General features: G+C 46.1%; 1 protein-coding gene across 1 annotated transcript in view; it reads left to right on the plus strand.

Annotated features, from left to right (window-relative positions):
• Positions 1–8,547: 8,547 nt before the first annotated feature.
• Positions 8,548–23,804, plus strand: part of STK31 (serine/threonine kinase 31) — a 661,901-nt gene continuing 646,644 nt past the window's right edge. The window contains exon 1 of the mRNA XM_077491295.1: positions 8,548–8,645. The gene's annotated coding sequence lies outside the window, so the exon portion shown is untranslated. The remainder of the gene's footprint in view (positions 8,646–23,804) is intronic.

A 23,804-nucleotide genomic window follows, 5' to 3' on the forward strand; every position in this document is an offset into this window, starting at 1 on the left:
TATAATACTCGTTTTTGGAAAGGGTTGGGGACTTTTATTTATTTTTACATATTTTGCGTGTAATAGACTTCAATGGAATCGCACCAGAAACCCAAGTGTTGTGTTTGTGATTCGATTTTTGATGTGTTTTGCATTTTTTATGACTGCGCATGTGTACACATGACCTCAGAATGAGATCATGCATGCACACGCTTTTTACAAATGTGTGACTGTCATCGAAAATGTGAACCAACTCTGTGTATAAGGGCCCTAAAGTGCCCTGGCCCCCTCAAGGTCTAAGGCTGGGCCTAGGCACGTGCCACTGTGGTTAAACTGGAATTACACTGCATCTGAGCACCAAAAACACTATTTAATTCTTTTTAAGGCTGGGTTCACACTGCTGCGGGGGGAGATCCGGATGTGATTCGCACCCGCACTGCAGTGCAAATCACATCCGATCTCCGTAGCGATGCGAGTTCAGCCATACAGATAGTATGGCTGAATTCGCATCGCTCCCGCAGCAAACTCGCACGGGACCCTTTTTATGGTCCGCAACAGAATCGGATCGCATGGGGGTTCACACCATGCGATCCGATTCCTGTGCGAGTCGGCAGATCGCACTGCGATATGCGGACGGATCTGGGGGTGTCATTAACATATCATTGACACTCCCAGCCGTCCGCATAGGGCAGTGTGAACTGCCGGCGGGAGTAATGCGATGCGGGAAAACGCCGCGGATTCGCGGCGTTCCCGCATCGCAGCGGTGTGAACCCGGCCTAATATTCAAAGTAAACTCCCCCATCCATCCATGCTTTATTTTGCTGAGAAATCCCTTTGAAAAAAAAAACCTAGCTTTTCTGGCTGTGGACACCTTGAGTAAGGACAAATGATTCATGTAGCATTTGCTTCCTGGAATCCATCTGCCCTTAGTTCAAGCATGCATGTGAGTAGGGATGAGCTTTGTGTTCGAGTCGAACATACGTTCGACTCGAACATCGGCTGTTCGCCGTTCGGCGAATTCCGAACGTTATGGGCCATGCGATGGCGCAGTGCATTGCTGGCTCATGATTGGCCAAGCATGCACTGTGACCCCACATGCTTGGCCAATCACAGCGCCGGCAGCGAGGAGAGCCATGATTGGCCACAGGCAGGATGGCGGCCTTGTGTAGTGTGTTGGCATCTGTAGCAGTTAGTGGGTGTTCTGTGTACCTTCAACACAGTATACACTGATCGTTATCGGCCGATTTTTCGTTCTTGCTCTTCTGTAGTGGTTGTTGTCTGCGTGCCCTGACCGCAGTATACACCGCTATATTCACCTATATATCTAGCGATATATCTATCTTTTATAATAGAGCTGTCAGTCAGTGTTAGGAGATTGTGCATGCTGTCTGCGTGCTCTGAACGCAGTATACACCGCTATATCCACCTATATAGCTAACTATCTTGCTCATTTTAAATAGAGCTTGCAGTCAGCGGTAGGAGAATGTGCGTGCTGTCTGCATGCTCTGAAAAAGACGGACGGCAAAACAAATTATACAGGGGTGATAACCCTTCGCTATGTTTTCCAAAAAGCTTAAAAATAGTTTTTTGGAGCTACATTTTAAAAATGTACAGGTTGAAAATTGCGAACAGATTTAACTTAACACAACAAACCTACACAGTCCGTGTCTTTGTCTTGTTTGCACCGCCTGTATACTGCTGTTCTGAGTATATAGGGCCTGGGAGCCACACGCATTTCCTTTTTTTAATATGGGTACGGGGTTCCCCTTAATATGCGTACAAGACCCAAAGGGGCTGGTAATGGGCAGGGAGGGCTACCCATGCCATTTTTCTCAATGATTTTCAACCATATTGCAGGAACCAGATATAACATTAAAACCGCAAGCAGCTTTAAATGACGTTGTTTCCGTTTAAATGTCATTTTGTGCAGGGACTGTTCTAAACACGGAAAACACGTGGCACTTCACAGGCATACTACAGACACCCCCCAGGCACGATATTTAAAGGAATATTTCACTTTTTTTTTTCACTTTAATCGTCATTAAAATCAGTGCTCCCGCCAAAACGGCCGTTTTCAAAAGTTTTTTTTGCATTGACCCATGTCCCCTGGGGCAGGAGCCAGGTCCCCAAATCCTTTTTAGGACAGTATCTTGCATATTAGCCGTTAAAATTAACACTTTTCATTTCGAATGTTTGAGTCCCATAGACTTCAATGTGGTTCTAACGTTCGTACGAATTTGGGGTCCGTTCGAAAGTTCTGGTGCGAACCGAACCAGGGGGGTGTTCGGCTCATCCCTACATGTGAGTATGCTTAGATGAGAAAACCCCTCCTTCTCTCCTACAGACTGTGATATATTACATAATTAACCTAGGCTTAAAATCCAGGAAGTAACTGAAGAAATGTAAAAAAGTTCAAAGTAAAGATGATATACGATGATGTATGATGCATTCTGAAAGTATTCACAGTGCTTTTTCCACATTTAGTTATGTTACAGCCTTATGCCCTGTACACACTTTCCGACGGAAAATGTGCAATCGGATCGTGTGTGGGCTCCATCTGACTTTTTCTGTCGGAATTTAGCACAGACAAAGTTTGAGAGCCGGATCTAAAATATTCTGACAACAAAATCCGATCGTTTAAATTCCGATCGTGTGTAGACAATTCTGACAAAGTTCCACGCATGCTCAGAATATATTACGAGACGAAAGCTATTGGCTACTGCCCTCTTTATAGTCCGGTCATATGTGGTTTGCGTCACCTCGTATTGAACGATCAGATTTTCTGACAACTTTGTGCGACCGTGTGTATGCTAGACAAGTTTGGGCCAAAATCCGTCTGAAAAAATGTTGTCGTCGGAATGTCCGACCGTGTGTACAGGGCATTATTCCAAAATGGATCACATTAATTATTTTCTTCAAAATGCTACAAACAATACCCCGTAATGACAACATGAAAGAAGTTTGTTTTGAAATGTTTGCAAATTTATTTAAGAAATAAAAAAATAAATCCCATGTACGTTAGTATTCACAGCCTTTGCTCAATACTTTGTTGAAACACCTTTGGCACCAATCACAGCCCCAAGTTTTTTTTTAGTATGGCGCTACAAGCTTGGCACACATTTTTTGGGCAGTTTTTCTTATTCTTCTTTGCAGGACCGCTCAAGCTAAATCAGGTTGGATGCGAAGCATCGGTGCACAGCCATTTTCAGATCTCTCCAGAGATGTTCAAGTCTAGGCTCTGGCTAGGCCACTCAAGGACATTCACAAAGCTGTCCCGTAGATAGTTGACATAGTTTACCATTTGCCAATAAAAAAAAACCCTAGTTAGACTTACCGGTAACGGTATTTCTACGAGTCTTTCAGGACAGCACCTGGAGAGAGCGCAGCTCCACCCACTTTCCCAGGAAACACTGCAGATCACTTTAAAGACCGGACACTTCCACCATGGCCTCAGTTGTTCATAGAATACCTCCAGCCATGCTGAAATTAAATAAGCAGAACATAACAATAACACCACATTTTTCAAATACAATCTAGGGTGGGTCATCGGCGCTGTCCTGAAAGACTCGTAGAAATACCGTTACCGGTAAGTCTAACTAGGGTTTTCTCCCTTCGTCTTTCAGGACAGCACCTGGAGATGATAAGAGAGTACTTACTCTAGGGAGGGACCACCGCCTGCAGAACCTTTCTGCCAAATGCTTGGTCTGAAGCTGAGAGCAGGTCCAACCTGTAGTGGCGGGTGAAGGTGGAGAAGCTTGTCCACGTAGCCGCTTTACAGATTCGGTTCGGAGAGGCCCCTGCTCTTTCCACCCAGGAAGTTGCTACTGCCCGAGTAGAATGGGCGACAACCCCTGCGGGGGGCTCTACCCCGGATGCGCTATAGGCCTCCCTAATAGCCATTCGTAGCCACCTAGCTATAGTATTTTTGGACGCACTATAGCCCTTCCGTGGTCCTGAGAATGCTATGAAAAGAGAGTTTGACTTCCTAAACTCACTTGTGATCTCTAGATTTCCTGCGTCCTATGGAAGGCTGTTGAGACCTTTGGCAGGAAGCCCGGGTCAGTTTTCGCAACAGTGGCATGCCTCCAACTCTCCCCAACTGGAGAGAGCGCAGCACCCCTTGGTTCCCTGCAGCGCATCCACCATGGCCGGAGGAAACACTACAATGGAGGCCATGGTGGAAGTGTCCGGTCTTTAACCACTTGCTTACTGGGCACTTAAACCCCCCTCAGTCCCAGACCAATTTTCAGCTTTCAGCGCTGATGCACTTTGAATGACAATTGCGCGGGCATACAACACTGTACCCAAATTAAATTTTTATCATTTTTTTCCCACAAATAGAGCTTTCTTTTGGTGGTATTTAATCACAGCTGGGAGTTTTATTTTTTGCTAAACAAACAAAAAAAGATGCAAAAAAAAAAAAAATCATGTTTAATAGTTTGTTATAAAATTTTGCAAACAGGTCATTTTTCTCCTTCATTGAAGTGCGCTGATGAGGCGGCACTGATAGGCTGCACTGGTGGGCACTGATAGGCATAGTTAAGGCGGCACTAATAGGCACAGATAAGGCGGCACCGATGGGCACAGATAAGGCGGCACTGATGGGCAAAGACGGGCACAGATAAGATGGCACGGATGGGTGGCACTGATAGGTACCACTGATAGATGGGACTGATGGGCACTGATAGGTGGCACTGATAGGTGGCTCTGATAGGTGGCACTGCTGGGCACTGATGGGCAGCACTGCTGGGCACGGATATGTGGCACTGGGGTGCAGCACCTTTGTTGAGGCAGACTGTGGGCACTGCGGGCACTGCTGGGTGGCACTGTGGGCACTGCTGGGTGGCACTGTGGGCACTGCTGGGTGGCACTGACAGGGGGGACACATTTTTTTGCAGGCAGGCAAAGCAGGGGGCAGGTGGGCACTGGCAGGGGGCAGGTGGGCACTGGCAGAGCTGGCCGGCTTTTTTTTTTTCTCCTCGCGCTGTCAGCGCGAGGAGGAATAATAGCCGATTACCGGCTCTGTTATATCACATGATCAGCTGTCGTTGGCTGACAGCTGATCACGTGATAAGGGGTCGGGATCGACCCCTTGCACGGATCGGTGATCAGGCGAGTCTCGTAGACTCGCCGATCACAGAGTGCGCCCCTCAGGGGGCGCGCAGGCCGCTCGTGCACGGGACTACGTCAATAGACATAGTCCTGCAAAAGGAGATCGGCTACAGCGCGGGTCTCAAGTGGTTAAAGTGATCTGCAGTGTTTCCTGGGAAAGTGGGTGGAGCTGCGCTCTCTCCAGGTGCTGTCCTGAAAGACGAAGGGAGAAATATAATTTTATAAGCATATTTTTCTCAAAATGTATGCGGTATGTATTTATGGAATAATTGTTTGATTATATATATATATATATATATATATATATATATATATATATATATATATATATATATATATACATACATACATACACACACACACACACACACACACACGTTATTCCTCACATTTCCTCCATAAATAAAGATTTTAAAAAGAGATACTTCCTACAATTTTTTGAGATATAACTACAAAATGTTATGAAGATAAGCTAGAAAAAAAACAGAGTGCAGAGTTCAGGAGTGCACTACCTAAAGAATGCAGGGCTCAGCTGTGCCCATCTGTACAGCCTGACCAGTGCCCAGCAATGCAGCCTGACCAGTGCCCAGCAATGCAATGATTAATCCGCCTATACCTGAAAATGAAAAATAGGCCGTTTACTCTCCCACTGAATACGGAGACGTTTGTTTTGTAAATAGCTGCACGTGGGGGATTAGCTTGTTGGTGGACAGGATTTAAGAGTCCCCACCTGCTCTACCTTCGGCCCCCCTGCTGAGGTGACAAATCTTGGGACAGCGTCCTCAATCTGGGGACGTCTGGACACCCTATCCTTCGCCCCAGTCTGAGGTCCAGAGCGCTCTGGAGCAGGTTTTCATCAAGGATGTCTCTGTACATTGCTGTATTCATCTTTCCCTTGATCCTGACTAGTCTCCCGGTTCCTGCCACTGAAAAACATCCCCACAGCATGATACTGCCACCACCATGCTTCACTGTAGGGTTGGTATTGGCCAGGTGATGAGTGGTGCCTGGTTTCCTCCAGACTTGACGCATGCCATTCAGGCCAAAGAGTTCAATCTTTGTTTCATCAGACCAGAGAATTTTGTTTCTTATGGTCTGAGAGTCCTTCAGGTGCCGTTTGGCAAACTCCAGGTGGGCTGTCATATACCTTTTACTGACAATTGGCTTTCAACTGGCCACTCTACCATACAGGCCTGATTGGTGGAGTGCTGCATAGATGGTTTTAGGTTCTCCTCTCTCCACAGGAAAAAAAGCTTGAGCTCTGTCAGAGTGATTATTGGGTTCTTGGTCATCTCAATGACTAAGGCCCTTCTCCCCCGATCGCTCAGTTTGGCTGGGCAGCCCGCTCTAGGAAGAGTCCTGGTAATACCAAACTTCTTGCATTTACAGATGATGGAGGCCACTGTGCTCATTGGGAAATGTTTCTGTACCCTTATCCAGATCTGTGCCTTGATGCAATCCTGTCTCCGAGGTCTACAGACAATTCCTTGGACTTTATGGGTTGGTTTGTGCTCTGATATGCACTGTTAACTGTGAGACCTTATATAGACAGGTGTGTGCCTTTCCAAATCATGTCCATCAACTGGCATTAACACAGGTGGACTCCAATCAAGTTGTAGAAACATCTCAATTATGATCAGTGGAAACAGGATGCACCTGAGCTTAACTTTGAGCATCATGGCAAAGGCTGTGAATACTTAGACCCCTTTCACACCAGGGCGTTTTGCAGGCGCTATAGCGTTAGAAATAGCGCCTGCAAAACGCCCTAAAGAAGCTGCACCATTGTGTGTAGTGTGAAAGCCCCGAGGGCTTTCACACTACAGCGGTGCGCTGGCAGGACGTCAGAAAAAAGTCCTGCCAGCAGCTTCTTTGGAGCGGTGAAGGAGCGGTGTGTTTACCGCTCCTCCACCGCTGCTGCCCATTGAAATCAATGGGGCAGCGCTGTAATGCCGCCGGCAAAACGCCGCTATTGCGGCGTATTGCCGGCGGTTTTAACCCTTTCGCGGCCGCTAGCGGAGGTAAAAGCGCCCCGCTAGCGGCCGAAATGCGCCGCAAATCCGGCAGTAAAATGCCGCTAAAAATAGCGGCGTTTTACCGCCGACGCAAGGTGCGGTGTGGTGTGAAAGGGGTCTTATGTACATATGATTTTTTTGTTTTTTATTTTTAATAAATTTGCAAAGATTTCAAATAAACTTATTTCAAGTTGTCATTATGGGGTATTGTTTGTAGAATTTTGAGGAAAATAATTAATTTAATCCATTTTGGAATAAGGCTGTAACATAAAATGGAAAAAGTGAAGCACTGTGAATACTTTCTGGATGCACTGTACTTTCCTATTTACTAATGCTAGCAACATAAGGATTAAAAATTATGAATGTTGATTGGGAGAGTGAAGTTCCACTTTAACACCTTCCTGCCTGGCCCATAGCAGAATGATGGCCAGGTGGCGGCCCTCCCAATCTGACTGGACGTCATATGATGTCCTTCAGAGCAGGCTGTCCATGTGCGCCTTTGGGGGCGTGCAGCGTGGTGATTGGTAGTGCAGTGTGTCGCTCCGACACACTGCATCTCCAATCACGGTAAAGAACCTATGATGTAGGCTCTTTACCATGTGATCAGCTGTGTCCAATCACAGCTGATCACAGCGTAACTAGGAAGTGCCGGTTATCGTCATTCTTCTATTCACACCGACAGAGTGTGATTAGAGGAGAGCTGATAAGCGGCTGTCCGAGGGGGTTCTGAATTGATAATAAGTGAAGCCCCATCAACGGTGCCTTTTAGTGCCTATCAGTGATGCCTGTCAGTGCCGCCCATCATTGCCACCTATCAGTTACCATAAACTCTGCCTATCAGTTAAGGAGAAAACTTACTTATATACAAAATGTTATAACAGAAACAAAGAAAAACTTTTTTTTCTACATTTTCTGTCTTTTTTATTTGTTTGGCAAAAAATAAAAAACCCAGCGATGATTAAATACCACCAAAAGAAAGCTTTATCTGTCTAAAAAAAAAAAAAAATGATTTGGGTACAGTGTTGCATGACCGCGCAATTGTAATTCAAAATGGTTAATAGTTGCAATGTTTGTTACCTAGGAGGCCTCCATAGGTATTCATCTTTCCAATTAATGGGGTCACTGCACTGCATTTACACATAATATGAAACTCCAGCCAATAGGACTATAATATAACTGTGTGAATCTAGCCTAAGCATAGCCCGGCTGCAGTTTTCAATAACTACAATAAAAAAAAAACACTCATAAAGAACGCTGCTGATTTGCTTTCTAGAAGCTTCTCACAGCCCTCATTGATGAACACATCTAAAAATTTTCGTCGCCTAGCGCGCCATCTCGTGGCGCTGTAGACTAACAACACCCAACAGTACACCGAGCGGGAACTTGGCACGCGGGGGTGGAGTCAGCGCGCGCACTGCTTTTTGTCTTTTATATTCTCGCGAGAGATTCCTTAGGAGAACCGGGAGAGTGTGAGCGGAGAGTACGCGGTAGACGAAGATTTGACTTCTGCCAGTTTTCCGTGTCCGGTACCGTGAGTGTGAGGTAGGGAAGTATTATTTAGGTGGCCCCGTGTCGTATTAAGCTGCTATTGTGACTGCCTGGATGTGTCGGCGGCCGAACCTCTCGTTATATGTAGATTGTAATGGACTTTCTGGTCCTTTGAGACGCCTTGACATGTGACTGAACGTGGAGGCTGCCATCCTCACACTTGTATAAAGTCGGCCTGGGTGGCCTCATGTGGTAAAAAGGAAATGTTTGGCCTTATGTACACTGCAAATCGTGTTGCCACCTCTTCATCCGTTTAAAAACGAACACATTAAATCCACAGGTTCTGAGGCAGATTAAGGTGTTAGTTAAATTAGCCTCAGAACCTGTGTAATTAATGTGTTCAGTTTTAAAGGGATTAGGTAGCAACTCTAACTGCAAAACTGCACATCCTCCATTAGGCCTTATTCACAACACAGCCGTATAGCACGCAAAGCGTTAAGACATCCCCGGGACCTGCTGTGTACAGCCTGCCATTGAAGTATTAACCTTGGGTCTAAACTTTGCACCTTCCCGTATGTTTAACCAGTTCAGCCCCGGAAGAATTTACCCCCTTCCCGACCAGAGCACTTTTTGCGATTTGGCACTGCGTCACTTTAACTGATGTGGCACCCAAACAAAATTGACGTCCTTTTTTTTCACACAAATAGAGCTTTCTTTTGGTGGTATTTGATCACCGCTACGATTACTTTTTGTGCTATAAACTAGGGCTGAAACAACTAATCGATTAATCGGTTACTATTTTCATAATCGATTAATCGGCCAGTAACATAATGGGGTTAAAAAAAAAACTAAAATGAGCCCTTTATAGTACAAAAATATAATCACTACTGTAAATATTACTTTCACTGTTCTACATTAAAAAAATGAACCCCTTCCAGTAGTGATTATCTGCTTTTTTTTTTTTTTTTTTTGTACTAAAAAGGGCTAATTTTAGTCTTTTTAACCCCATTATGTTACTAAACGTCTTAGCCCTGGTTCACATCTATATGTTTTATTGGTGCTTTTTCATACTACAGTTCATCTACATGGTTTCCTGTGGGACACCTTCATATCTGTGCTTTTTTTCAGCTGCTGCATCTTTGGAAAGGGTCAGAAAAGAATGTAATGCGTTTTTGCAGCAATTTGTGTTTTTTTAATCTGCCCCCAAAAAATTGCAAAAAACGCAAATTGCAGTAAAATCACATGCGCAAAAATCAAAACGAACAGCAAAAAGCACTGCAGAAACAGATCAAAAGCAAAAACTGCATAGGTGTGTACCGAGCCTTATGCTGGCCTCACGGATCAGTTTTCAGCTGAGAATATTCAGATGAAAAATCTTTGTACGTTCGCAGAATGAAAGAATTTTGTTTGAAATCTTAATTTCTGAACAAAAATCATATACACTGTCTGAAAATTCCTTTGACCAAGAAGTTTTCTATTTTTCCCAAATTTTCCCATCACTGTGGTTGAAAATGAACGTCGATTTGACCCACTTTTTATTTTTATTTTTTTAGGCCCCTTTCACACGGGACGGATCAGTAATGATCCGCACCCCGTGATGATCCGCTCAGCGGGGATCGCTGAGGATTTTCCTCCGTCTGCAGAATCGGACAATAGCGAAGGCGGACAATAGTGGGTGGTTCATCCGCAGACACCCGCTATCCCATAGGGATGCATGTATGTCCGTATTTCATCCATCCGTTTTACTGTCCGCATGTGTGAAAGGGGCCTTAAAGGGATTGTAAAGTGAATTATTTATTTATTTTATAACAAACATGTTATAATTGCCTCCACTGTGCAGCTCGTTTTGCACAGAGTGGCCCCGAACCTGCTGTTCTGGGGTCCCTCGGCGGCTGTCTCTGCTTCCTCCCGCAGGGGCTTCTCACCTTCATTCGAGCTCCCTCGCATGGTGAGAAGCACCTGCGGGCGCGCTCCCGTGATACAGCCGGCGGCTATAGCCGCTCGCTGTATCACACGGCCCCACCCCCCCCAGTGCTCCGTGTCAGTGGATGTGATTGACAGCAGCGCGAGCCAATGGCTGCGCTGCTTTCCATCCATCCACTCCAGCCAATCAGTGGCCAGGCTGAACGGTGGAAAGGGCATCAGGGGACGAGCGCGGAACTTTCGAGGGGTGAGGTAAGTAAAACGAGGGGGCTGGGGGTGCAGGCACTGTCAGATGTTTTTTCACCTTAATGCATAGAATTCATTAAGGTGAAAAACATTTACCTTTACAACCCCTTTAAGGTTAACCGATTAAATCGGTTAATTGGCCAACTAATCGATTATGAAAATAATCGTTAGTTGCAGCCTTACTATAAACAAGAGTGACAATTTTGAAAAAAAAACCACAATATCTTGTAATTTTTTTTCTATAATAAATATCCCCCCCCCTTTTTTTTTTTCCTTAGTTTTACGCCGATATGTATTCTTCTACATATTTTTGGTAGGTTTTATAGCATTTTTATAAATTTATTTTTTTACTAGTAATGATGGTGGTCTGTGTTTTTTTTTTTTTTTTTTTTTTTTTTTTTTTTTTTTTTTTTTTTTTTTTTTGTGCACACATCGGACAATTTTGATACATTTTTGGGACCATTGGCATTAATACAGCGATCAGTGCTATAAAAATGCATCAATTACTGTAAAAATGTCACTGACAGTGAAGGGGTTAACACTAGGGGGAGATCTAGGGGCTAACTTTGTTCCCTGGGAGGTGATTCTAACTGAAGGGGGAGGGGACTGACTAGAGTAGGTGATGGATCATGGTTCCTAGCTAATAGGAACACATCTGTCACTCCTGTCAGTACAGGAAAGTGTGTGTTTACACACACTCGTCCCTGTTCTGTGTCTCCTGCTCACGATCGCTCGTGGCAGGTGGTCATTGCGACTGTCGGCCACAAGCATCGGCACCCCGCTGTGCAGCAGGTGCGCGCCTGCTATCCCGACCCCGCCAACCAACGTATAGCTACAACGGCTCGCGCAGGGGAGCCAACCTGCCACAGTATAACTGCGGTGGCTGTTCGGGGAAAAAAGTTTGGGTTCGGGACCGAACTTGACCCTGAACCTGAACCCCATTGAAGTCAATGGGGACCCGAACTTTTGAGGACTAAAATGGCTCTAAAAAGTAATGGAAAGGGCCAGAGTGCTGAAAATGGCAACAAAATTTTGTTAAGAGCATGGCAAGTGCTCTGCAAACAAATGTGGATAGGGAAATAACTTAAAATAACATAAAAAAATAGATATATATGCTGGAGGCCCCCTTCTCAGAAGAAGAGGTACAGGAAGCGATTAAGAACCTCAGAAACTCAACGGCACGATGCCACACATATGGTGGGAATGCCCCAGAATATGCCCTTTCTGGGAAAAAAAAAATATTCAATTTAATGGATAGGCTAGTGGGAAAATAAAATACTTTGAAATAAAAAAAATAAAAAATTATAATCTTGACCTAGGAGGAAGAGGTCCATGTGGAGTAGGAGGTTGAGGTAGCCGACACTGGTTCAAAAATACAATGGCTGGGTAAGGCCGGTGATGTGTTGAATTCTGTCCCCCCATCGGATAATGTCCGCCTCGTACTGTTTGCTCAATATGTAGGACAAGGGGATTTAGAAAATCTCTGAAGACGAATAGCGCTGCGCGGTGAGTCCAGGTTCAAGCCACACCATCCGAGGTTCAAGCCAAGCGAGGCCGTGCCCAAAGTGTGGCAAGCGAATGAAAGCCTTTGAGAGGCCCTGTTACTATGTGCTACCGTATGTCCACTTGGATGGTGGGGCTTGAACCTGCACTCACGGGGCAGGCGCCGTTCATCCGAGATTTTCGGAATCTCCTTGTCCTCGTGCCGGACACTATCCGATGGCCAGACAGTTTTTGTCAGAACACCGGTATACATGTCTATTGTGCACATGGTACGGACAAGTCCTGTGGGATCCATGCCTGGTTCATTTTAAAGCGGGGGTTCCACTGTATACACCTTTTTTTTTTTTTATTTTTTTTTTTTGCTAACTGACAAAGATGATGAATTAAAAAATGTCCAACTCACTTTTTTTTGTTTGCCAAGATTCATGATGTCCGTTTTCTTTTAAAAGAGAAACCTATAAATTTTCATCTTCAACGTTTTCATCTTGCCCACAGGCATCCTCTTCTGGGATACGGTGCTGCTGATTGACCAGCATGCACCGCCCGTTCGATCCCCGATCTCGCGCATGCGCAGTATTCTTTAATGGGAGCGCCTTCCACTGCTCAGGTTGCCATCACAACGGACGGCGTCATCGGAAGTCCCGCCCCGTTGTGATGGCAGAGGACATAACAGAAGATAAAACCTAACTGACGTAATCACGTCACTTCTTTTCAAATCCCGTGATATTTCGTGGTGGGCCTCCGCACGTCTCCTGGGAACAATGACACGAGATCCCAGGAGACAGTGCGGCTGAAAGGAAATTACGAAATAGCCGCACAATACCCACCCATATCCGCAGAACAGACAGGAAGCACAGAGGAACATCTGCAAAATACAGGTACTGTAGGGAAGAAAAAAAAAAAAAAAGTTCAGCTTTTATGTCATTACATACTGCAATCTGAGCGAATGTTGTAAAAAAAGGGCGGAGTTCCGCTTTAATGAACGTGAGCTTGTCCACATTGGCTCTGGACAAGCAGCTGCGCTCGTCCGTGATAACGCCCCCTGCCGTGCTAAATACACGTTCAGATAATACACTGGCTGCAGGGCAGGCCAGCATCTCCAATGCGTAAAGGGCAAGCTCAGGCCATGTGCCCAATTTAGAGACCCAGAAGTTGAAGTGGGCAGACCCGTCATTCAGTACGTGTAAGCGGGTGTACACATACTGCTCCACCATGTTGGTAAAATGCTGCCTCCTGCTAAGACGTTCCATCTCAGCTGGTGGTGCTGGTTCTTGTGGCGTGCTGACAAAGCTTTTCGACATTTCGGCCATGCTAACCCTGCCTTATGAGGTGCTGGCGGTGCCCTGGCTGCATTGGTGACCTCTTCCTCCTCCTCTGCCTTTGCCTTGTGCTTCCACCGTACCCCCGCTGTCGGGTGGGAATGCCACCAGCAGCTCGTCTACCAGCGTGCGCTTGTACTCGCGCATCTTACGATCACGCTCCAGTGAGGGAATTAAGGACGGTACGTTGTCCTTGTAACGGGGATCCAGCAGGGTGGCCACCCAGTAATCAGCACCAGTTAGAATGTGGGCAACTTGGCGGTTGTTGCGGAGACACTGCAGCATGTAATCGCTCATGTGTGCCAGGCTGCCCAGAGGCAACGAAAAGCTGTCCTCTGCGGGATGTGTGTCCTCTGTATCCCCCAGCCACGCACTAGTGATAGCAGGGTGGCACCCAGACCAGCTCATGGCCGTGAACATGGTTCCTCCTCCTCAATCTCCACCTCGATATCCTCCAGAACTGTGCCCTTGCTGCCAGACAATTGTGTACCTGGCGTTGGTGCAGGAACCCACCTTCCTAGCCACTTATGATTGCCCTGAAAGCCTTGCAAATGATCCCTCTTCCTCCTCCTGTGCCACATCCTCTTCCATCAACGCCCGAAGCGTTTTTTCAAGGAGGCATGGAACAGGGATAGTAACGCTGAGAACGGCGTCATCGGCACTGGCCATGGTGGTGGAGTACTCAAAACAGTGCAACAAGGCACACATGTCTCACATGGAGGCCCAGTTATTGGTGGTGAAGTGGTGCTGTTCCGAAGAGCGACTTGCACGGACATGCTGCAGCTGAAACTCCGCTATCGCCTGCTGCTGCTCGCACAGTCTGGCCAGCATGTGCAAGGTGGAGTTCCACCTTGTGGGCACGTCACATATGAGGTGGTGAGTGGGGAGGCCGAAGTTACGCTGCAGCACTGACAGCGACCCAATCTACTATCGCCTGTACTTGTCATGGCCTCAACATTTGTACAGCCACATTAGGCCCGACCAAATACCGCTGCAGGCTCTGTTGTCTACTCTGCAGCTGAGGAAGGTGTTTCACTTGTGCGTGTAGCTGGCACAGATCGACCACGTCCTCTCCCTGCAACAGGAGCTCCACCAGCAGCACCACGACCGGAGCCACGTCCCTTCTTTGACGTTCTCATATTTTCCAAATTTAGGATCTTGCCCTAAATTAGTGTTTTTGCAATAGCAGAATACACCCAGAGTATGTGAGGTAGCAATCTGGCTGTATGCTATGCACACAGCCACATCTACTGTGCTCATATAAGCACCCATTTCCATATTAATGATATAATACTTTTTAGCTTACATTCCAACCCATTCATCCCAATGAACAGACATGACCATCCTTCTTACGTACTCACTTCCATGCTTATGCCCCCCCCCCCGGGGCCCAACATCGCCTTTTATTATCTCCCAAAGAATGATACAGGAAATGACATACATTAAAGGAGAGGGTACTCACAAGAGGAAGTGCACACACCCCCTTTTAGTCAGCATGCATCCCAGCCAATAGTGTTTTCAAAGTAAACAGTATGGAGTGAGCTCATTCTAATGGTTCTTACAAGCTTGAGACAATCTGCGGGGACGTTGCTACTGTTGTCAATATACGGTACTAGTATATTAACAAGGCAGATACCGGTGTCCTCTTATTAAAGCAGATATGTGTCCAAAAGGGATAACGTAGCCACACAGAGATAAAATAATATGTTTATCTCGTTATGTGGACTTCGCTTCTCTAATGCCCATAGTCATTTGAAGGCAAGAAGCCCAGCGCATTGCGCTTGCTACCTACAAACATCCACAGACACAGAGAACACGTCTCAAATCCCATGAGAAGGTTTTTCATACTGACCGTTTTTACCACTGGTCTCGATTTGACCCAAGACACAGGGAGACGCATGACAATCTATAAAACACACATCCTAGAATAAAATGTTATACAATCAAATTTCCACAACATATGTAAACGTGTATCTTAGAGCTGCAGAAATAGCAAAAATGCTATTAAAAAAAAAATTTTGCCCTAAAAAATTTTTTTTTTTTTTTTTTTGAATAGCACAATAGAAGAAAATATATAAATTGTGTAACGCACACCTCCACATATGCAGAAAACACTGCAAAGTTTTTATTTATTTATTTTTTTGCAGTAGCAGACTACACCCACAGTATGTACACGGTGTATGTCACAGTAACATATGCAGTGCTGGTGCACTGAGCTTGCAGATAAGTTATATTTTCTCTGGCAGTGTAAAAAGACTGTGCACTGCAACCCAACCAGGTAAATCTATGTAGATCGCTGAGTTATTGGAATAGATTTCTGAATCTGGACTCCTAGATAATTCTCTCTCTCACTCAAAGCAGCAACCGGAACCTTGCCCTACACTGTCTATCTTTTCTCTCAGTGCAGTGTAAAATCGCTGACTAATTATAGATTTCAGAATCAGGACTCCTATGTTGTTCTCTCCCTAACAGCAGCAGCAGCCAGGAACCTTTCCCTACACTGTCTAAAGCAGAGTGACGTGACGTGCTGTGCTGTGCTGTGTGCCTCTAGCTTAAATAGAGGCTGGGTCAGATGCTGCACTGGCCAATCACAGCCATGCCATTAGTAGGCATGGCTGTGATGGCTTCTAAGGGCCCACCAGTTAAATGAATGTTGATTTTCTGCTGCAGGGCTTTGTAAAATGCGCCATTACGTTGCCGAACACCGGACCCGAACATACAGTCAATTGTTCGGTAGCACAAAAAGCCAAAAGTTCGGTACGAACCCGAAATTTACAGTTTGGGTTTGCTCAACACTAGTTATAATAAGTCTTACTGGTAGGTGCCGTGAAAATTCCTAAACCATACGCAATTTAGAATATATTCACATCGGATTTAGACGGCAACATTACTGCACATGCGCAATGTGATCTACATTCAGGGCACACGGAGTGAACCATAAACTTAGAGAGCACTGCCAGCATGGCCATTCAGCTGGGGAGTGCAAACCCAGAACCACTATGTAGGAAGATGTAAGCGTTGGGAGTGGTGACAGTTCAGTGCTGGAGGGCTCTTTTTGAAAAGTAAGGCCGGTGTCCTGACAAAATTTCCAATTGCGTCACTTACGGTTACTCTCCAGCAGCAGTAAGTGCAGATTTCGATGACTTGGCTGTTTTGATAGAACACTGGCAGTGTATAGGCTACGGTACATGAGAGTTGGCTGTTTTGACAGGACACTGGGTAAGGCGTAAAAAATAAAAAAATAAAGTTGTTGCCACATTGGAGGCAGCCATGTTGGTTACTAGTGGGCGAACTAATAATGTCCACTCATCGTGTACTGTAGTGTATACACTGCCGGTGTAATGTCAAAACAGGCAAGTCCTTGAAATCTGCATTTACCGTTGCAGGAGAGTCACCGGAAAGGACGAAATTGGATATTTTGACGAGTCGCCTCTTTTGACGGAATACCAGCTAGGGATGCACCGAATGGGTTTTTTGGTGCCGAAACCGATACCGAAAATGAAAAATACACTAGGCCGAAAACCGATACCGAAACAGCACCGATACCGAAAATGACTGTTTTTAAAAAATATTTTTATACAGGAGGTGGTCAGAGACTGGGGACGTGGTACAGGAGGTGGTCAGAGACTGGGGACGTGGTACAGGAGGTGGTCAGAGACTGGGGACGTGGTACAGGAGGTGGTCAGAGACTGGGGACGTGGTACAGGAGGTGGTCAGAGACTGGGGACGTGGTACAGGAGGCATGCCCCATTGCAGCCAGTGTGTCCCCATTGCAGCCTTTGTGCCATTTTGCAGCCAGCCTGTGCACTGTGTGCAGGGAAGAGAGCCGCCTCCGCCGCCTGTTTGATCACAGCGCCGGGAACATCACAGCTTTCATTTCAATAGCTGTGTGTTCCCGGCCGCGCGCCGTCACACACAGCCCCTCCCCCTTGTCCGGGCACTTAGACAGATCATCCGCAGGATTGGACGGATGATCTGTCTATCAAAGTGCCCAGACAAGGGGGAGGGGCTGCGTGTTACGGCGCGCGGCCGGGAACACACATCTATTGAAATGAAAGCTGTGATGTTCCCGACACTGTGATCAAACAGGCGGCGGAGGCGGCTCTCCTGCGCTATACACCCCCCATGATGGGCATCACCAGGGGCGGGGGGCGGAGCCCTGCCCCCACCCAGGCCACGCCCCATTTTCGGCTCCATTATCGGCCGTTTTTCTCTTTCGGCAAACTGCCGAAAAGGGCATTTTCGGCCGATATGTTTCGGCGGCCGAAATTTCAGTGCATCACTAATACCAGCAATACACGGAGCAAATTCAATTCCCCCCCATCAACACAAACAGTGTTGATGCAAGAATGCCTCCTGCCGGGTCATACACAATTTGTAGCAGCTGCGAGCGACAATCGCAGGTAAAACCTGGCATGCTGGTTGTACCCAAGTTGATCGCTCAATCAACTTGATACATTCAGCCTGTGCATACACAATTCGAACTATGTATGGCCTACCTAAATCTGCAAAATTAAACATGCATGGGGCCCAACAATAAAAAAAGTGTTTATTGCAACTTTTTAAAGTGATTATAAATGATCACCTTGTAAAACAACCCATTCAGGTTAAAAAAAAAAAAAAATATATATATATATATATATATAATTTATTATACAGGGCTCGACGAAACCCGGGCGCCAGGTCGCATTTGCGACTACAATTAGTGACCTGGGGCAGCACAGCTGGGGGTATCCTTTCTCCGTGGACCCCCCCCCCCCGGCGTAATCGCGTCGAGCCGTTCCACCGGAGGCCGGTAATTGAGGCCGCGGCTTTGAGGCCTTCTGCGGTCCTATGATTCCTTCTGGAATCTGGTGCCCTCCTGTGGTGGCCGTTGGTATGACATCCAGCAATGCTAATAGAGCTTCCCCTGCCTGTTTATTATTGACTGCCTATCTCCTTCCCTTTATTTAGAACCCCCTAAACATTATATATATTTTTTATTCTAACACCCTAGAGAATAAAATGGTGGTTGTTGCAATACTGTCTGTCGCACCGTATTTGCGCAGCGCACTTTTTTGATGGAAAAATAATTTATTTAATAAAAAAACGAAAACAGTAAAGTTAGCCCAATTTTTTTTTTTTTTTTTTTTTTTTTAATATATTGTGAAAGATGTTATGCCGAGTAAATTGATTCCCAACATGTCACGCTTCAAAATTGCGCCCGCTCATGGAATGGCGACAAACTTTTACCCTTTAAAATCTCCATAGGCGATGTTTAAAAAATTCTACAGGTTGCACATTTTGAGTTAGAGGAGGTCTAGGGCTATAATTATTGCTCTCGCTCTACCGATCACGGCGATACCTCACATGTGTGGTTTGAACATCGCTTTCATATGTGGGCGGGACAAGGCGCGTTTAAAATTATTTTTATTTTCTTTAACTTTTTTTATTTTTTTTTCACTGTTCTTTTAAAAAATAAAAAATGTGTCACTTTTATTCCTATTACAAGGAATGTAAAAATCCATTGTAATAGAAAAAAGCATGACAGGTCCTCTTAAATACGAGATCTGGGGTCAGAGAGACCTCAGATCTCATATTAACACTAAAATGTAATAAAAAAATAAAATAAAAAAATATCCCTCTAAGAGCTATGGGGCAATGACTTGGAGACGGGGCGGGGGGGGGGGGGGGGGGGGCGCTGCGCTATCTTCAACTCACTCGTCTCCATGTCAGGCCAGGGACCGACCTGGCTCCTAACTTTTTTAGCTGGCTCCTATATTCCAAGCAAATTTGTCAAGCCCTGTTATTGTACCCCTTCTCCTTTTTCACGCAAAGAAAGCAATACTAAGAGAATGGGATGTTTTCTCATACAAGTACATGGTACAGCAGGCACATATCAGGAATAGGAAATGTTGGGGTAACAAATGATTTAACCACCTCAATACCACCATAGGCGCGCACGTGTGTGTATATCTCTATAAAATATATCTATCTGCACATTGAGGTGGCTATACTGGGATTGTGGTTGAAGCTCCAGATTTATTTTTTAATTCTTTTACAGTAAGCAATTCCTTACAAAGTGAAAGTCATCTTGAGGGGCTATAGTGCTGCTGGATATTTTTTACAGGCAGCAGAAGGGGGTCACCCCCTCTGTCTTTACAGGGCTCTACTGTCCCATCTGGGAGCCTGGTAAAGATGTGACTGGTGGGTGGCATCAGCTTCCCTGGACACAGTGAGAGGTACTGTTGTTCCTCCCACTGTGATGTCAGAAATGGGACGCACTGAGGATTTTTGTTGCTTCCAGGTTCAGTTTGTTGTTTACAACAGGGGTTGACAAATTTGCTTGGAATCTAGGAGCCAGCTAAAAAAGTTAGGAGCCAGGTCCGTGACGGCGATCTGGACCTGTCCCTGGCCTGACATGGAGACGAGTGAGGGGAAGATAGCGCCCCCCACCTGTCTCCAAGTCATTGCCCATAGCTCTTAGAGGGACATTTTGTTTTATTTTATTTTTTTCAAACGTTTTTTTTTTTTTAAATTGCATTTTAGTGTAAATATGAGATGTGAGGTCTCTCTGACCCCAGATCTCGTATATAAGAGGACCTGTCATGCTTTTTTCTATTACAAGGGATTTTTACATTCCTTGTAATAGGAATAAAAGTGACACACTTTTATTTTTTTCACTATAAAAAAAAAAAAAAAAAAAAAAAGTTAAAATAAGAAAAAAAAATGTTTTAAATGCGCCCTGTCTCGCCAAGCTTGCGTGCAGAAGCGAACGCATATATGAAAGCGGTGTTCAAACCACACGTGAGGTATCGCTGCGATCGGTAGAGTGAGAGCAATAATTCTAGCCCCAGACCTCCTCTGTAACTCAAAACGTGCAACCTGTAGAATTTTTTAAACGTCGCCTATGGAGATTTTAAAGGGTAAAAGTTTGTCGCCATTCCATGAGCGGGCGCAATTTTGAAGCGTGACATGTTGGGTATCGATTTACTCGGCGTAACATTATCTTTCACAATATAAAAAAAAAAAAATTGGGCTAACTTTACTGTTGTCTTTTTTTTTTTTTTTTATTAATAAATAAAAAAAAATTTTCCCCAAAAAAAGTGCGCTTGTAAGTCCGCTGTGCAAATACGGTGTGACAGACAGTATTGCACCGACCACCATTTTACTCTCTAGGGTGTTAGAATAAATAATAATAATAAAAAAAATGTGTGTGTGTATATAATATAATATAATATAATATAATATAATTTTTTTTTTTTTTGTTTAGGGGTTCTAAGTAAAGGGATGGAGAAAGACTGGCAGGCAATCCCATTAGCATTGTTGGTTGTAATTCCAACGGCCACTACAAGAGGGCGCCAGATTCCAGCAGGAACCATAGGATCACAGAAGGCCTCAAAGCCGGGGGCTCAATTCCCGGCCGCCTGCGGCGCGGCCCGACGCGATCGTGCCGGGGGGGGGGGGGGTCCACGGAGACGGGATACCCCCAGCTATGCTGCCCCAGGCGCAAGGTCGCTGATTCTAGTCACCAATGCGACCGGGTTTTGTCGAGCACTGGTTTACAAGCAATTACCAGCTTGTGTACATCTGATCAAACTGATCTCCATTTTGATCAGATACTTTGGAGTCCAGAGGAAAGATGTGGGGTTTCATAGACCCGACCTCTCCATAAACAAGGCCAGTCATGGTCTATGCCAGGGGTCTCTAAGCTTTTCAATTAAAGGGCCACTTTATTCTCCTTCAGACTTTAGGAGGGTGGGATTGTGGCCAGCAGGGGCAGAAAATGTCACAGACCCAGTATCAGTAAGAATAAACATGGCCTCGGGGTTGGTGGTCAATAGGAGGAAGAGTATCCCATCATTGGTATCGGTGGAAGATATAGTGCCTCATTGTTGGTGTCAGTGGGAGTAATTGTGCACCAAGGGCCGGATAAAGGCTAGCAAAGGGCCACATCTCGCCCTTGGGCCGTTTGGAGACCCCTGGTCTATGCTATCGCAAAGGATGTTGTTAATCCCATGTCATAGCAATAAAGTTGATATAAAAAAAATAAATAACCAAAAGTGTGTGTAATATATACTTATTATGGATGCGCCAAAAAATGCAATTTGCCGAAAGAGAAAAACGGCCAAAAATGGGGCAGGGCTCGCCCCCCTCCCACCCCTGGTGCTGCCCATCATGGGGGACCTGTATAGCGCAGGAGAGCCGCCTCCGCCGCCTGTTTGATCACAGCACTGGGAACATCACTGCTTTCATTTTAATAGCTGTGTGTTCCCAGCCGAGCGCCGTCACGTACAGCCCTTCCCCCTTGTCTGGGGAACTTTAATAGACAGATCACCCGTCCCAGGATTGGACGGGTGATCTGTCTATCAAAGTGCCCGGAAAAGGGGGAGGGGCTGTATGGGACGGCGTGTGACCAAGAACACAGCTATTGAAATGGAAGCTGTGATGTTCCCAGCGCTGTGATCAAACAGGCGGCGGAGGCGGATGTCCTCTCTTCCCTTCAGTGGCTGGCTGCAAAATGGGGGACACTCTGGCTGCATCTGACGGGCACTGGTGAGGCTGCATTGATCTCCTGTACCATGTCCGCAGTCTCTGACCGTCTCCTGTACCATGTCCGCAGTCTCTGACCGTCTCCTGTACCATGTCCGCAGTCTCTGACCGTCTCCTGTACCATGTCCGCAGTCTCTGACCGTCTCCTGTACCATGTCCGCAGTCTCTGACCGTCTCCTGTACCATGTCCGCAGTCTCTGACCGTCTCCTGTACCATGTCCGCAGTCTCTGACCGTCTCCTGTACCATGTCCGCAGTCTCTGACCGTCTCCTAGTTACATAGTTAGTAAGGTTGAATAGACACCAGTCCATCCAGTTCAACCTGAGTGAGTGTCTACAACCATCCCTATCCCTCTACATCGCACACTCACATTGGTCCCTACCCTCAAGGAGCCCACAATCCAAGTCCCCATTCATATACTAGGGCCAATTTTGGAAAGAAGCCAATTAACCTATCTGCATGTCTTTGGAGACATGTCTCCTGTACCATGTCCCCAGTCTCTGACCATCTCCTGTATAAATTTTTTTCTTTTTTTTTTTTTTTTAAATGTATCTGTTTTTGGCCTAGTGTATCTTTCATTTTCGGTATCGGTTTCGGCACCAAAAAACCCATTCAGTGCACCCCTAATAAATAAATATATATAGTTTTCTCTTATATTCACTGACCGACACGGCTCCTCTCTGTAACAAAATGGGTTTTTAGCCCTATCACTGGTGATTACTAGGTAAAGTTGTAATGCAACACTTCAGAACTTTAGTTGCGCCCAGGGGGGTGGACCCTTAGACTACAATCCCCACACTCTGCCCTAGCAGCCTCGGTTTTATTTTGCCTAGTGCAGGAGATAGACCTAGGAACCCTGTGGGCCCATAGGTGCGTGTGTTTTAGTTTTGTTTTTTGATGTAGAAGCTTGGCTTTTTGCGCAAGATAGAAGATCACAGGATCATTCAACAGCCGGCTGGGTGACAGGCTGGTTCACTTATCCTTTGTAGTCTCCCCAGTCCGGCCATCGAGCGTGTGCAGGTCGCAGCTACGGCTCAGCAGGCCACGACATACCTCAGCTCCAGAGGTGGTCGTGAGCTTTTATGCTTTGGGGCAGACATATGACCGGGCTACTGATGTCTGCGTCACAGTATGCCGGGCCAGTAACCTTCCCTGTACTGATCAGGAGTTGGCTACAATGGAATGTCTCCCAGCTCTTCGGGACTGGTAAGTACAGCTCTCCCTGTCTCGGCAGGTTTGAGCAGCTGGGCATTCAGTGGGAGGTCGTTTTGGGGGCCCCCTCACCCCCTATCTTCTTTCCCCTGTCCCTAACTCCCCACCTTTCCCCCCCTTGCGGGGGGGCTTTGCTTGGATGCTGAGCGGTGTGTGTGTGTGTGCGCCCCTGGGCTCTCACCTGGGTTCTGGCTGTGCTGGGGTGCCTGGGTCCTGAGTGCTTCTTCCCGGGAGGTGTCTGTGAGGGTTGCCCCTGTGTCGGTGCAGCGCTGTGTCTGCCACATGTTTGTTTGTTTGATCTACTGGCCTCCCGTCTCAATCGGAAAGTTCGTGTCCAGGATGAGAGATCCGTGGGCAGACGCGTCAGACGCGCTGGTGGCCCCGTGGGATCAGTACCAGCTGATCTACGCCTTTCCTCCACTGAAACTGTTGCCACGTCTGCTTCGTAGAGTGAAAGCAGAGGGGATCCCAGTAATAC

The sequence above is a fragment of the Lithobates pipiens genome, unplaced genomic scaffold, assembly GCF_037356315.1.
Source record: "Lithobates pipiens isolate NorthernLeopardFrog02 unplaced genomic scaffold, aLitPip1_a1.2 Scaffold_19, whole genome shotgun sequence".
Lineage (NCBI taxonomy): Eukaryota > Metazoa > Chordata > Amphibia > Anura > Ranidae > Lithobates > Lithobates pipiens.